Raw genomic sequence first — 11,835 nt, 5'->3', positions numbered from 1 at the left:
AGGTGAATTGGCCATGCTAAATTGCCCGTAGTGTTAGGTAAGGGGTAAATGTAGGGGTATGGGTGGGTTACGCTTTGGCGGGTCGGTGTGGACTTGTTGGGCCGAAGGGCCTGTTTCCACACTGTAATGTAATGTAATCTAATCTAATCTAATGTAATGTTAGCTTGCCCAGAAGTCCTAGTAAGTTAGGCATTGCTACAAATCTAGATTGATTGATTTAAAGAATTCTGTTCAAAGAATTTATGACACACCTCTGGATCATGTGGGACTTGAACCTGGGCTTCTGGCCCAGAGATAGGGATATTACCACTTTGTCACAGGAGCCCCTTGCTTACTAATCCAACTTGCACCAGATTGCTATCATGGTATAAACAACAACCTTTTCTTGTTAGACTGCTCATGATTTTTTTATCAACCATTTTAGACCAAGTAGGCCCTGTAGACCGAGTCAGAAAAGGATGGGTGTATGATAGCAATGATTGGCATTGCATGTTCATAGGACAAAAACCTAATTCACTTGTTAAGTCTTTCACTAAAAAATGTTTTTCACATTGGTTAGCTTTAATTAATTAATTCTGCTGGTTTTCATGTACAGTAAATGGGGAAAAGTGTAAAAAGAGTTTTAACTGGGAGCTCAATTTTTGTTGTGTCTTGTATGTGGGCTAGTTGCTATCAAATAACTTTGTGGTGTTTACATTACAAATGAAAATGTTGTTTAAGCTTGTGGATCAAATTACAAGCCTATAATAAAAGAAACTTAAAATGAGTCCTTGAGTTTTATAGTTTTGTGACACAAAACTTTGGAAGACGAGGAGAGACATCAAAAGGACAAAGAATGACTGGTGAATATATGGACGTGAAGCAGATAAAATTTAATATAGATAAGTGTGAAGTGATACATTTTGGTCAGGTGAGGCAATCCAATGAAAGTCCATTATAACCCAAAATCCAAAAAACAAAACTATATTGTATGTGGCTCAGAATAAGAGAAATCCTATTTTTCTCCTGTTTTTTTGCAAAATGAAGATTCAAATAAAGATTTTTCTTTTTAAAAACCTTGAGACCTCACCATAAGCAAATTTGTACTATATTGTCCCATGTTACAATGAGCTTCCACTGTATAAGACAAAAGCTACAATTCTAAAGGAGAGAAATCCAGAAATATTTGTGCATAAGTCATTGAATGTAGCAGGGCAGACTGGGAAAGCAATTATAAACTATACAGGCTCATATTTTATAAATAGAGACATGGACTATAAGGAAAGGTTTAGAAGAGACTTACAACAATGGTCCAACAATGCAGAAGAGGAGAGATTTGACAAAGGTACTCCAGTCATGAAGGATCTGGACAAAGAAGATAACTGGCACTTCCTGGTTTAGCTGTGTTTTCAATTAACAATTTTTCAATTGTATTGCATAAGGAATTGCACAGTTGTTTGTCCTATGCTATAGGTTCCAGATCCTCAGAAAAATGTTATTCTGAAAATTGGCTTTTTAGAAGAGTAAATTCTAGTGCAGAATCTCATAGAAAGTCTGTGGGCAAATACAAATATAATTAATGCCTGGTACAGTTCACTTCTCACTGAGGGTGAAGTATAGCACTGTGATTTATTTCTTAGGCTACAAGGAATTAACACAAAAGACAAACATAGCTGAATTGACCCATATCAGAACAATGCTCATTGGCAATATTTTGAAAAACAATAGCCTTCAAGCATGCAAAGCATTAGAATTTGCCAGCAAATACTATTTTATTTTATTTAATTGGAGGAGTACGTCTTAAATCATTTTAATTTACCAGCAGTGTGTTCAAGCATCTTAGGCAAATCAGAAATTGTTCTTTTAATATAAAAATATCTTGACCCAGGTATTGTTGAGGAATAGGATTAATTGGATACTTGTTTCAAGTCTGGGCTGAATGACCAATTTATGCATTAAAATTTAATGATTCTAGAATCAAGTTCAGACTAATTGAAAATTAGACTTTGACTATAATGCTTAACAAAGAGATTAAACAGAAGAAATATATCTTAGAAAATCCTGATCATCTTTCAAACTTTATGTACTGGAACATAATTAATTAGTTGTTAATGTTAGAAATAAGGCTTATAGGACATTTAGAATTACTTAACATTAGCTGTTTCATAAAGTTTAGATTTACAGGACTTACAATGTTTAGAGGCACATTAGGCAGACAAAGCACCTACTTATGTCTGTTTTTTCCACAGCTTGTTTTCCTGGAACAGATGCTTAGCCTGAAGCTAGAAGCCACAGTTTGAGGGGCACCACTCTGCATCAAGCATATACGACTAGGAGATTCCCCTACTCTTAACAGTTGCTATAGGCATGTTGGAAGTGTTTACAGGTTGACAGTTCGCCTGTTGGCTGTGTTGTGAGCGCATCTTCTGTGGCTATCATTTCATGAAATGGAACTTGAGTTTTCTGGCTCAGAGACAGGATGTTACCCACTGTGCTGCAAGAACTCCCCTCATCAAGGTTAAGATGTGATATGTTTTCAAGTATTGATAACCACCCTTTGTTGTTGTCATGCTTTCCATTGTGTTCGACTTGAAGAAAAACTAAAGTTTTCACTGGGTTACACACAAACAGAAACCCCTGCGGAGACCTTCCCAATAGCAGAGTGTGAAGATGTGGAGAAATCTCAAGTCAGAAATCAGCACGCATGTCTGGGTGGTCATTCACATTTTTTGCTACCATCTATTAACTTTATTGTGAAGGGTTTGCCAATAAAATGTGGCCCCAGGTGGGAGGCTTTATTTGAAGTGTTCAAAGTACTTAGCTACAGGAAGGACTGCAGCTTCAGTGCCAGCTGAATGTGAACTGAATAGGAGAACAAGTGCCAAATGGAATACATTACTTTACAATACAGTATTCCAAATGTGGCCTGCAGATGACTTCAAAAGTATGAAATTACAGAGCTCAAGTGAGTCGTTTGATATCTTTGCACAATTCACTTCTATTGTTTAAATATTGAAGGCATTTTTGCATTTTTAACCTAATGTTAAAGGAATATGTAGCGATACGATTCTCTTCTCTCTGTATTTTTTCCTGTATTGTTCACTCAGCTACTCTGGTGCTTTTAGTCAACAAGGCAATGCACAATTATTTTGTTTTTTCACTCCAATTGTACCACTAATGGAGCCAACAAACAAGATTGCTGGGTGATATGAATTTCTGTATTTCCTTGCCTCCGTGCTCACCTTTATTAGGGAGTAAAATTCCAACTCCATCTTGTGACCATGTACAGGGGCAACTGTAAAGGGTACTGAGGCAGTGGCTCACTATTGTGAAAGTGAATAACTTTCTAGAAAATTCAAAAGTAGATAGCTGAAGCGACCTCAAATACCCTAAAAACTAGATTTTTACATTAGTCATAAAATCACATTCTAAACATCAATACTTATAATAACACCTTTGTCTGCCAGTGCTGAGAATGGCTACTTATAAAGTGCATTCCCAATCAACAGCATTATCCAATAAACACAAACTGTGCTTAACCTACAGTAATCATTATTCAACCTGATTCTGTAGTCAGTAGCTGCAAGCCTGGAAGAAGGAAATAATAATAACCACATTTGCACTAGCACATTCTGACTTTCTTTGTATTTGATAGAAAAATGTCATTAGAGTTGTTTTTGTATTTTTTAATTGTTGAAGCAATTCAGTTTAATGAATAAACAAGTGCTCAGGAGCCAAAGTTTGTGAAAGGAGTAAATAACATTGAACGAATAAATTAACAGAGAACACATCTAAAGGACTCACTAAAAACTTGAATAATCATAAGGTGGAGTTACAAATGAGTGAAGAATAGATTTCTCATGTCCTGAGTGTGTTCTGATCCTGATCGGATTTTTAAAAAAAACTCACTTTTGATCAGTTCTGTATCGGAAATTCCTGGACAGTGACTTCCTCTTGCAGACCTGTTGGTATTCCTCGTGTGCAGCAGAAGAGAATAGTTAGGGAAGCAGTTAGTCTGCAATATTCTGATGTTTAAGTGCCCAGTGAACACAGTCAGCACTTTGATAGGTGCTGTGAAAGGGTAAGTGTGTATGCTAAGTCTCAGCGGAGGGTTGGTGGGAGAGTGGCATGCGTGTGAGATGAATAGGGTGCCAGATGGGTGAGGGGTTCGTGTGGAAGTGGATGAAGAGAGTAGCAGGTGTTTCAGGAGGAATCAATGCAGGTGGGTTTTGGGCTAGGGTGGCAAGAGGGCAAAGGGGAGAGTTCAGGGAGGAGAGGATGCCATGTAAACAGGTACAGAAACAGATCTGATCCTACTGCTCTCCAAAGGGTGTACCAAACCATAGCTCTATATCTTTGTGTGCTTCAAATGTTAATCTGGTTTTCCTTCATGATGTGTCTAAGGTCAATATTACCATTAGAGTGAACACAGCTCTGTGAGTGTGCTGTTAGAACGTTGCAAGGTTACACTGCTACAAAGTGACAGTGCAAAAGCTGCCTGTAATAAAGGTGGTGCTGCATTTACAGTCACAGGGCAGAAACTCCAGAACATCCTTGGCAATGTTAACTATTCTGATCATCAAGGTTTTAATCCACTGGAATATGAGATTAGAACCCGCTAGCCATCAATAACAATTAGTTCATTCAAGCGCAATGGTTTCAGAAAGCTACATTTTTGAATTTGTTTGCTACATTAGTTAATAGCTTCACTCCTGCATCTTGCCGCCATCAGGGTGGTAAAAGTATAACAAAATAAAACTTGGCTGCTTCTCCACCAGCGATGTTACTGTACATATACAGTATTAATTCAACTGGATTTCAGCCAGAAATTGAAAGACTTTCCCATGAAATACATATTGGGGTTAGGGTGGAGTGGGCATTTGGAGTGGTGCCAGGGCTGTAGGCAGGTTAGTTATTTTGTGACATTTACAGTAAGGGCCCAGTTTTAATGTTTGAAAATGAGCATTAACTTATGATCTAGAATGAGACAAGATTCTATGTGTTGTCACCCATGCGTTCAGAGCACTGTCAACTGAGACTCCTGGTTTAGCAGACTGATATCATCTTGACCCCTTAATTCATGTGCAAGTGCCTCCTGGTTGCAATGTTCAAGGGTACTGTACATTGGGAGCAAACATGCCGTTTTCTTCAAACAGTGCAATGCTCTTTGCCATTCTGTCCCCAATGCATTCTATAAAACTTCTACAATTGTAAATTTCTTCGGCCTTTTTGTTTCAGGTGGAACTGACTTGCAATTCACTCATGGTTCAATTGAAAGCTTTAAAAAGATTTGGATAGATATTTATTGAGGTTTGAGGTTTGCAACAACAAAAATGTTCATTTGTATTGTGCTTCACAGGAGCATTGTCCAGCAATTTTAATACTTAAGTATTTAAGACCGACTCAAATGTTTTCAGGTCTTAAAGGAGGAAAATGAGATGAAGTTTAGGAGAGAATTCCAAAGTTTAGGAATTAGGCAGCTAAAACTACAGTTTTCAGTTGGAGTGATTTATATTAGATATGCACCGAAGATTAGAATTAAAAAAGTGTAACTGTGAGTGTGGAGGGAATTGTAAACAAAGAACTTGGGTGTTCTTGACTACAAATCATTGTACAGGTCATTCTGCTATAATGCGTGTTTCGTCAAGTTGAATTTGCTGTAACACGATTGACGAATTGGGGACATTATTTCTGAAGTGTGAACTTCTAAAACGTGTGTTGATTGTGACGCGATTACAACACCAAGACTTTAAGCACTGTTTCTAAAATGTAATTTTTCTATAACACAGGGTTGCACAAGAACGCAACCATAGATTATAGACTGTCGGTCAATCAGCACCAGGTGTTAGATGATCATGACTTGATGCAAGTAAGGAGCAGGGGATGTCAGCAGAGTCTAGATGTCCTTGGTATTTTGTAATGGAAGATGTGAGTTCAGCCAAAGGAGGATTGGAATAGTCAAGTCTGGACTTAACAAAGGCATTGATGAGACTTTCAGCAGCAGCTGAGCTGAAGCAAAGGCAGTGGTTATGCAAACATCAAATACACTTATTTGGTTTTATGAGGAGAAGTTGGTGAAAAGAATTAGTGTTACTTTAAAATTAATGACCAACAGTTGAAGACAGAGGTTGATTCCACAATTAAATAAAATCTGTGCGGAAATATCTAGTTGGATTATGTGGGGAAATATTTAACAAATAAAAACAGAAAAAAACCCAATGATGAGGCATAAAAATGTGCCTTCAGGCAAGTGACACAATGGTCAGCGCCTAACATTTTTTGTGTGGCTGGTGAAGTGGGGAGAGTCCCTCATGAGGCCACAGTGAGAATGGGAGGTTGGGTTGTCACGCTGAAACATCTTTCTCATTGTTGGTATTGCAAATTTGGAGAGGTTGGAGACTTATTTAGGAATATACTTGATCATTTCTGGTTTTGCTTGATCAGTAGTGAAATTGCAAATAATCTTGCAATAGTTGGCACAGCCCTGCCTTTGACTCTCTCTTGACCGGTAGCTTAAACCCACCTGTCACAGTTATGTATGCATGCCACGTTCTACAGATAAAATTGATGGAATCTTAGTAGATGCAATAAATCTTGGTTTCCTATCATTTGATCTGTCTGGCATTTGTGCTATCATTTAGTGCCACCTCAAATATGAAGCACTATTTTTGATAGTTCTGAAAAGAGTCTCCAACATCAAGGTTAACCAAGGCTTCACATAAAACATTGATCCCATCAGCTGTGCTGTCATAAGTAATCCAATAATAAAGCGAAGTATGTGTACATCCAGCTGTAGGTGCAGCTATATGATATTGACAAGTTGGCTTAGATCCCTGTTGGTGTAGCTTGGTGTTACTTTATTGACCATTATTTTTAGTAAACAGGAAATATCATTAGAGGAGAATGCCTACAGGAAAGTTCAGCGCCCTGAAATTACAGACAAAAAGTGACACTGCTCAAGCAGCTGTTAAATTCCATACCTCATGTTTAAAAAAAAAGTATATCCATCTGATTTGATGTGGTGTCCAATGTGTGGGTAAAGGGAGTGAGTGTACTTCCTGCTTTTGTGTGCTAGCTTGCTTCGTATTTTGAGCTCGCACAATTACCCAGCAGCAATGTAAATGATGTAGAATCAAGTGCGAAAGTTTCTCCCGATCAGCACGTGCCTTCTCCACGGGCAAGTGTCAGTTGTACTTCCTTGTACCCACAGAAGGAAATTGAGTGCCTTGCAACACTAGCCTGAAGGAACTCTGAGGAGGTTTGGTCCCCAGACATGCAATATGCTGGCCAACTGGCAACTGGACACACCCTAGAACTCCTGAACTGTCTCCCAGTTACAGCTGAATAGTTTCAATACTTTGTGCATAACTTGGGATAATTGATGGCAACCATCATGGTGCCAAAGATAGTGCTTTGGAGTTCTCTGGGACCTACCTGGGAAGGACAAGAGGGGTATTCTGACATTGGGAAGCCCATGGTCCTCATGCTTTTTCCAGGCTTGTGCCCTAGGTTGGAGCTCCTGTTTCACTGCAAAGTGTTAGAACATGATGGGAAGCAGCAGATTCAGTGATAAGCCTAACTTAATTGGTATGAGAACAGGTACTGCAAGCTGTTCTCTGACAGTGGGAGGGGCCATCTAGTTAGACATTGCCTAGCTCAAGCTAAGCAGCCGTCAACTTTTAGTTTGCTGACCTGTCCTGGGCCTCCTGATTCAAAGGGTGCTTGGAGTTTAGAGTGTGTCTTCAACAAGTGAATCAAATCCCTCTACTCAGAGTGAACTAGAAATAAAAGCAAACAGAAAGGATTTTAAAAAGCCAACTCTTTGATTGGCAAGCTGGAATGTTAGGGTTATATGAATTGCCATGCTCTTGTGTTCCTTAACACAGAATTAGCACATTTTACTGCTTTGGTAAGTAGTATAGCTTCAATTTACCTAAATTTCAGTTTACTGAACAGACAAACGGATAACTTGCAGTTACAGAACAACTTAAACACACACATCCCTAGTCTATCAAGCTGTTGATTTCACTCCTAATAGCTGCTGGTTATGTGGCATCATTTCTGCTCCTTGGTTCATTAGCATATGCAGTTCTTAAGACAGCAGCCCCTGTCTTAAAAGATAAAACTGCTTTGCATTAAGAGTGAAAATACAATTACACTAGCGAGTTGCAAAGCTATTTGCATAGAAACTAGAATTCAAAAAAATCAAATGTCTAAGAGTTTGTACAATGTGTAGGTGGTTTAGTAATCATTCTATTTGATGCTTGCAGAGATCTGGACATTATTATTGGTAGTTCTGTGCATTGGTCTTTTGTGTGTTTTTAGAGTGTTGCCTGTTGTTGTGATGGCCTTTCACACCTTCATAATCTGAACATATCTTTGTGCATGGTTGGCATACTGTACTGTTCCTGGAATTGGGAATCTTTTTCATCCTCAGTGTTGACAAATCTTGCACTCATTGTGTTTGCCATGGATGAGCTCATGTTTCCTTTAATTTTCTATCAGTTGGGATTTTGGATAAGTGGTTGGTCACCAGGAGAAAGTTGTACTATGTCTGAGGAATAAAACTATTTTGGACCAAGGGTCTGAAGAAACCTCATGAGGATGTAGAGGATTTTTGTGTTGCTTTGATTGATGTCTCTCAGATGTCTCGCACATCCTAACTGTCTTTTTGATTTCTCTGCAATCCCATGACCACATCCAGAACAATAAAAGTCTCCCACTTTGTTCTGAAAACAAATAGTTTTCAGTTAACTGTTCCTGCTGCATCTCCATGCCCGTGATGGCACAACCAATCAGCATCTTTCTCTGATGCTATGTAATCAATGTTTCTTCTTCTCAAAGCTTCAACATCTTGTCTCCTTTTAGCAATGTTTAAATACTGTATTACTACCAAGCTGTACCTTCCAAATGGTGTTCTGAAATTTGAGATTACTTGAGAATCCAGTGCCATGTGAACTGAACAGTAGGCATGTTGGACAAACAAAAACAAAGTACTGTAGATGCTGCAAATCTGAAACAAAAGTAAATTGTATTGATGAAACTCAGCAGATCTGGCAGCATCTATAGAGACAGAAAACAAATTAATGTTTCGAGTCCAATATGTATCTCTTCATTGCATCAATCGTTCTTCTCCTGTCCTGCTTATTATCCCCTTGAGAATCCTAGTAAATTTTTCAGTCACTATTTCCTTTTCAGGAAGCCATGCTGACTCTGCTTGATTATATTACATATTTCTAAACCCATTATAATAGGTTCTAATATTTTTCCAATAACACATGTTAAGTTAACTCATCGATAGTTGCCTTTATTTTGTCTCTTCCCTTTCTGAATAAGAGTGCTACATTGACAATTTTCTAATCATCTAAGATTTTTTCAGGATCTAGGGATTCTTGGAAGATTACTACCAATATCTCTGTAACTACTTCCTTTAATATCTAAGGATGCATTCTATCAGGTTGTAGGGGACTTACCAGCTTTTCGCCCTGTTAGTATCCCTCGTACATTTTTTTTCAAGTGACATTTTTGTATTTAATTCCTCTCCCCCGTTTGCCCCATGATTTAATATTGTTGGAATGCTATTAGTCATCTATGAAGATTGATGGAAAGTATTTATTCAATTCCTGTGCCATTTCCTGGTTCCCTGTTATTATATCCCCGGCTTCTAAGCTGTCTGTGTTCACTTTGGCTTCTCTCTTTGTTTTATATATTTACAGATGCTTGTTTCCCTCTTAATATTAAATGCAAGTCTACTCTCATAGTTTATTTTCTCTCTTAATCTATTTTGACCATCTTTTATTGGTTTTTAAAACTTTCACAATATTTTGACTTACCTATAATCTTTACCATCTCTAAAGAGTCCTTCTTTCTCAATAATCACAGCAATCCACCAGTTACAATTTGCCATCCTGAAAATGACCCATTTGTTGTGATTTTCTTCTGTTTTTTAACTAGCCTAAACCCATTCTTAAATATTGTCCCTTATTTTGTATGGCACCTCACTTAATGCCTTTGGATTTCTAAGTACACTACCTCTGCTGGTTGTCCTTAATCCATCCTGTAAGAATTTTTAATTGAATTTCATTTTAATTCTAACACTTAAGTCAATTACTATTGGAGACTGAGTTGAGAGAGCTAATTTAAAAGCTTACAAGTCCTGATTGGCTAGAATATCTATTTCAGGTACGAGTATATTTTCACTGGTTTCATATAACGTAGGTTTATCAAAACAAGTACAAAGGAAATGATACTTAACAAAACAAGTAATTTCTCAGTTGATCCACAGTAGTAGATGAATAGGTGTACCTATTCCTGGCATTAATTGACTGGGCAAGTGTCACTTGTTCTTTTCTGCAGCCTGAAATGCTCCTTCTGCTTCCCTTCCTCATCCACTGAATCACTAAGAATGACCACTTATTAACCCTTGGTAGCCCCTTCCTCCTCTGCATGATCAGAGACATCCTGAACCCTAATTGTTTTGCCAATGTGTGAACAACACATGGTCAATCCTAGATTGATCAAATAGTGTCTCCCCACTTCTTCCTAATTGGTTTCTTTAGAAGTAATGGTTATCTTAGTGACATCACTTCCTGTCTCCTGATTCATTCATTGACATGCCAATGATGTTAAAAGATCACTGTTTTTGTGACAGCTTGAAGCTATCAATCTGCTAACTTCTTACATTTTTACTGATAAGGTATGGCACCAATGATGTCAATTTTGTGTCTTTGTAGGAGTATGTAATCTCAATCCTTCGTGATTAACTGTTATTCCAAATGTCCCAACCAACACATCCAAGTATTCTTCATTCCAAGCCTATTGATGCACTTCAACTAAAAGAACCATTTTATGTCTCCAATATAACTGTTGATGTTTAAAACAAATTAACTAAAATTACTTTCAAAAGACTATACTGGCTTCTTTTGTTCTCCAAGAGATCTGATACATACTTTAAATGACAGTAGATGTGATCTATATGGACTTCAGTAAGGCATTCAACAGGGTTCCCCATGGGAGACTGATTAGCAAGGTTAGATCTCATGGAATATAGGGAGAACTAGCCATTTGGATCAGAACTGGCTCAAAGCTAGAAGACAGAGGGTGGTGGTGGAGGGTTGTTTTTCAGACTGGAGGCCTGTGACCAGTGGAGTGCCACAAGGATCAGTGCTAGGCCCTCTACCTTTTGTCATTCACATCAATGATTTGGATTCTTAGCAGGACTTATACACTTAATGGTAAGGTCCTCAGGAGTGTTACTGAACAAAGAGACCTTGGAGTGCAGGTTCATAGCTCCTTGAAAGTGGAGTCGCAGGTAGATAGGATAGTGAAGGCGGCGTTTGGTATGCTTTCCTTTATTGATCAGAGTATTGAGTACAGGAGTTGGGAGGTGATGTTGCGGCTGTACATGACCTTGGTTAGGCCACTTTTGGAATATTGCATGCAATTCTGGTCTCCTTCCTTTTGTTGTGAAACTTGAAAGGATTCAGAAAAGATTTACAAGGATGTTGCTAGGGTTGGAGGATTTGAACTTTAGGGAGAGGCTGGGGCTGTTTTCCCTGGAGCGTCAGAGGCTGAGGGGTGGCCTTATAGAGGTTTACAAAATTATGAGGGGCATGGATAGGATAAATAGGCACAAAGTCTTTTCCCTGAGGTGGGGGAGTCCAGAACTAGAGGACATAGGTTTAGGGTGAGAGGGCAAAGATATAAAAGAGACCTAAGGGACAACTTTTTCACAGTACATGTGTGGAATGAGCTGCCAGAGGATGTGGTGGAGGCTGGTACAATTGCAACATTTAAGAGGCATTTGGATGGGTATATGAATAGGAAGGGTTTGGAGGGATGTGGGCCAGGTGCTGG

General features: G+C 38.5%; 1 protein-coding gene across 1 annotated transcript in view; it reads left to right on the top strand.

The window, feature by feature from the left end:
- dennd2b (DENN domain containing 2B) overlaps positions 1-11,835 on the top strand; it is a 354,188-nt gene that overhangs the window by 151,534 nt on the left and 190,819 nt on the right. The window lies entirely within an intron of this gene.

The sequence above is a fragment of the Chiloscyllium plagiosum genome, chromosome 16 (assembly GCF_004010195.1).
Source record: "Chiloscyllium plagiosum isolate BGI_BamShark_2017 chromosome 16, ASM401019v2, whole genome shotgun sequence".
Classification (NCBI taxonomy): domain Eukaryota; kingdom Metazoa; phylum Chordata; class Chondrichthyes; order Orectolobiformes; family Hemiscylliidae; genus Chiloscyllium; species Chiloscyllium plagiosum.
Note: the sequence above shows the minus strand (reverse complement) of the source record. Positions and strands in the feature narration are given on the sequence as shown.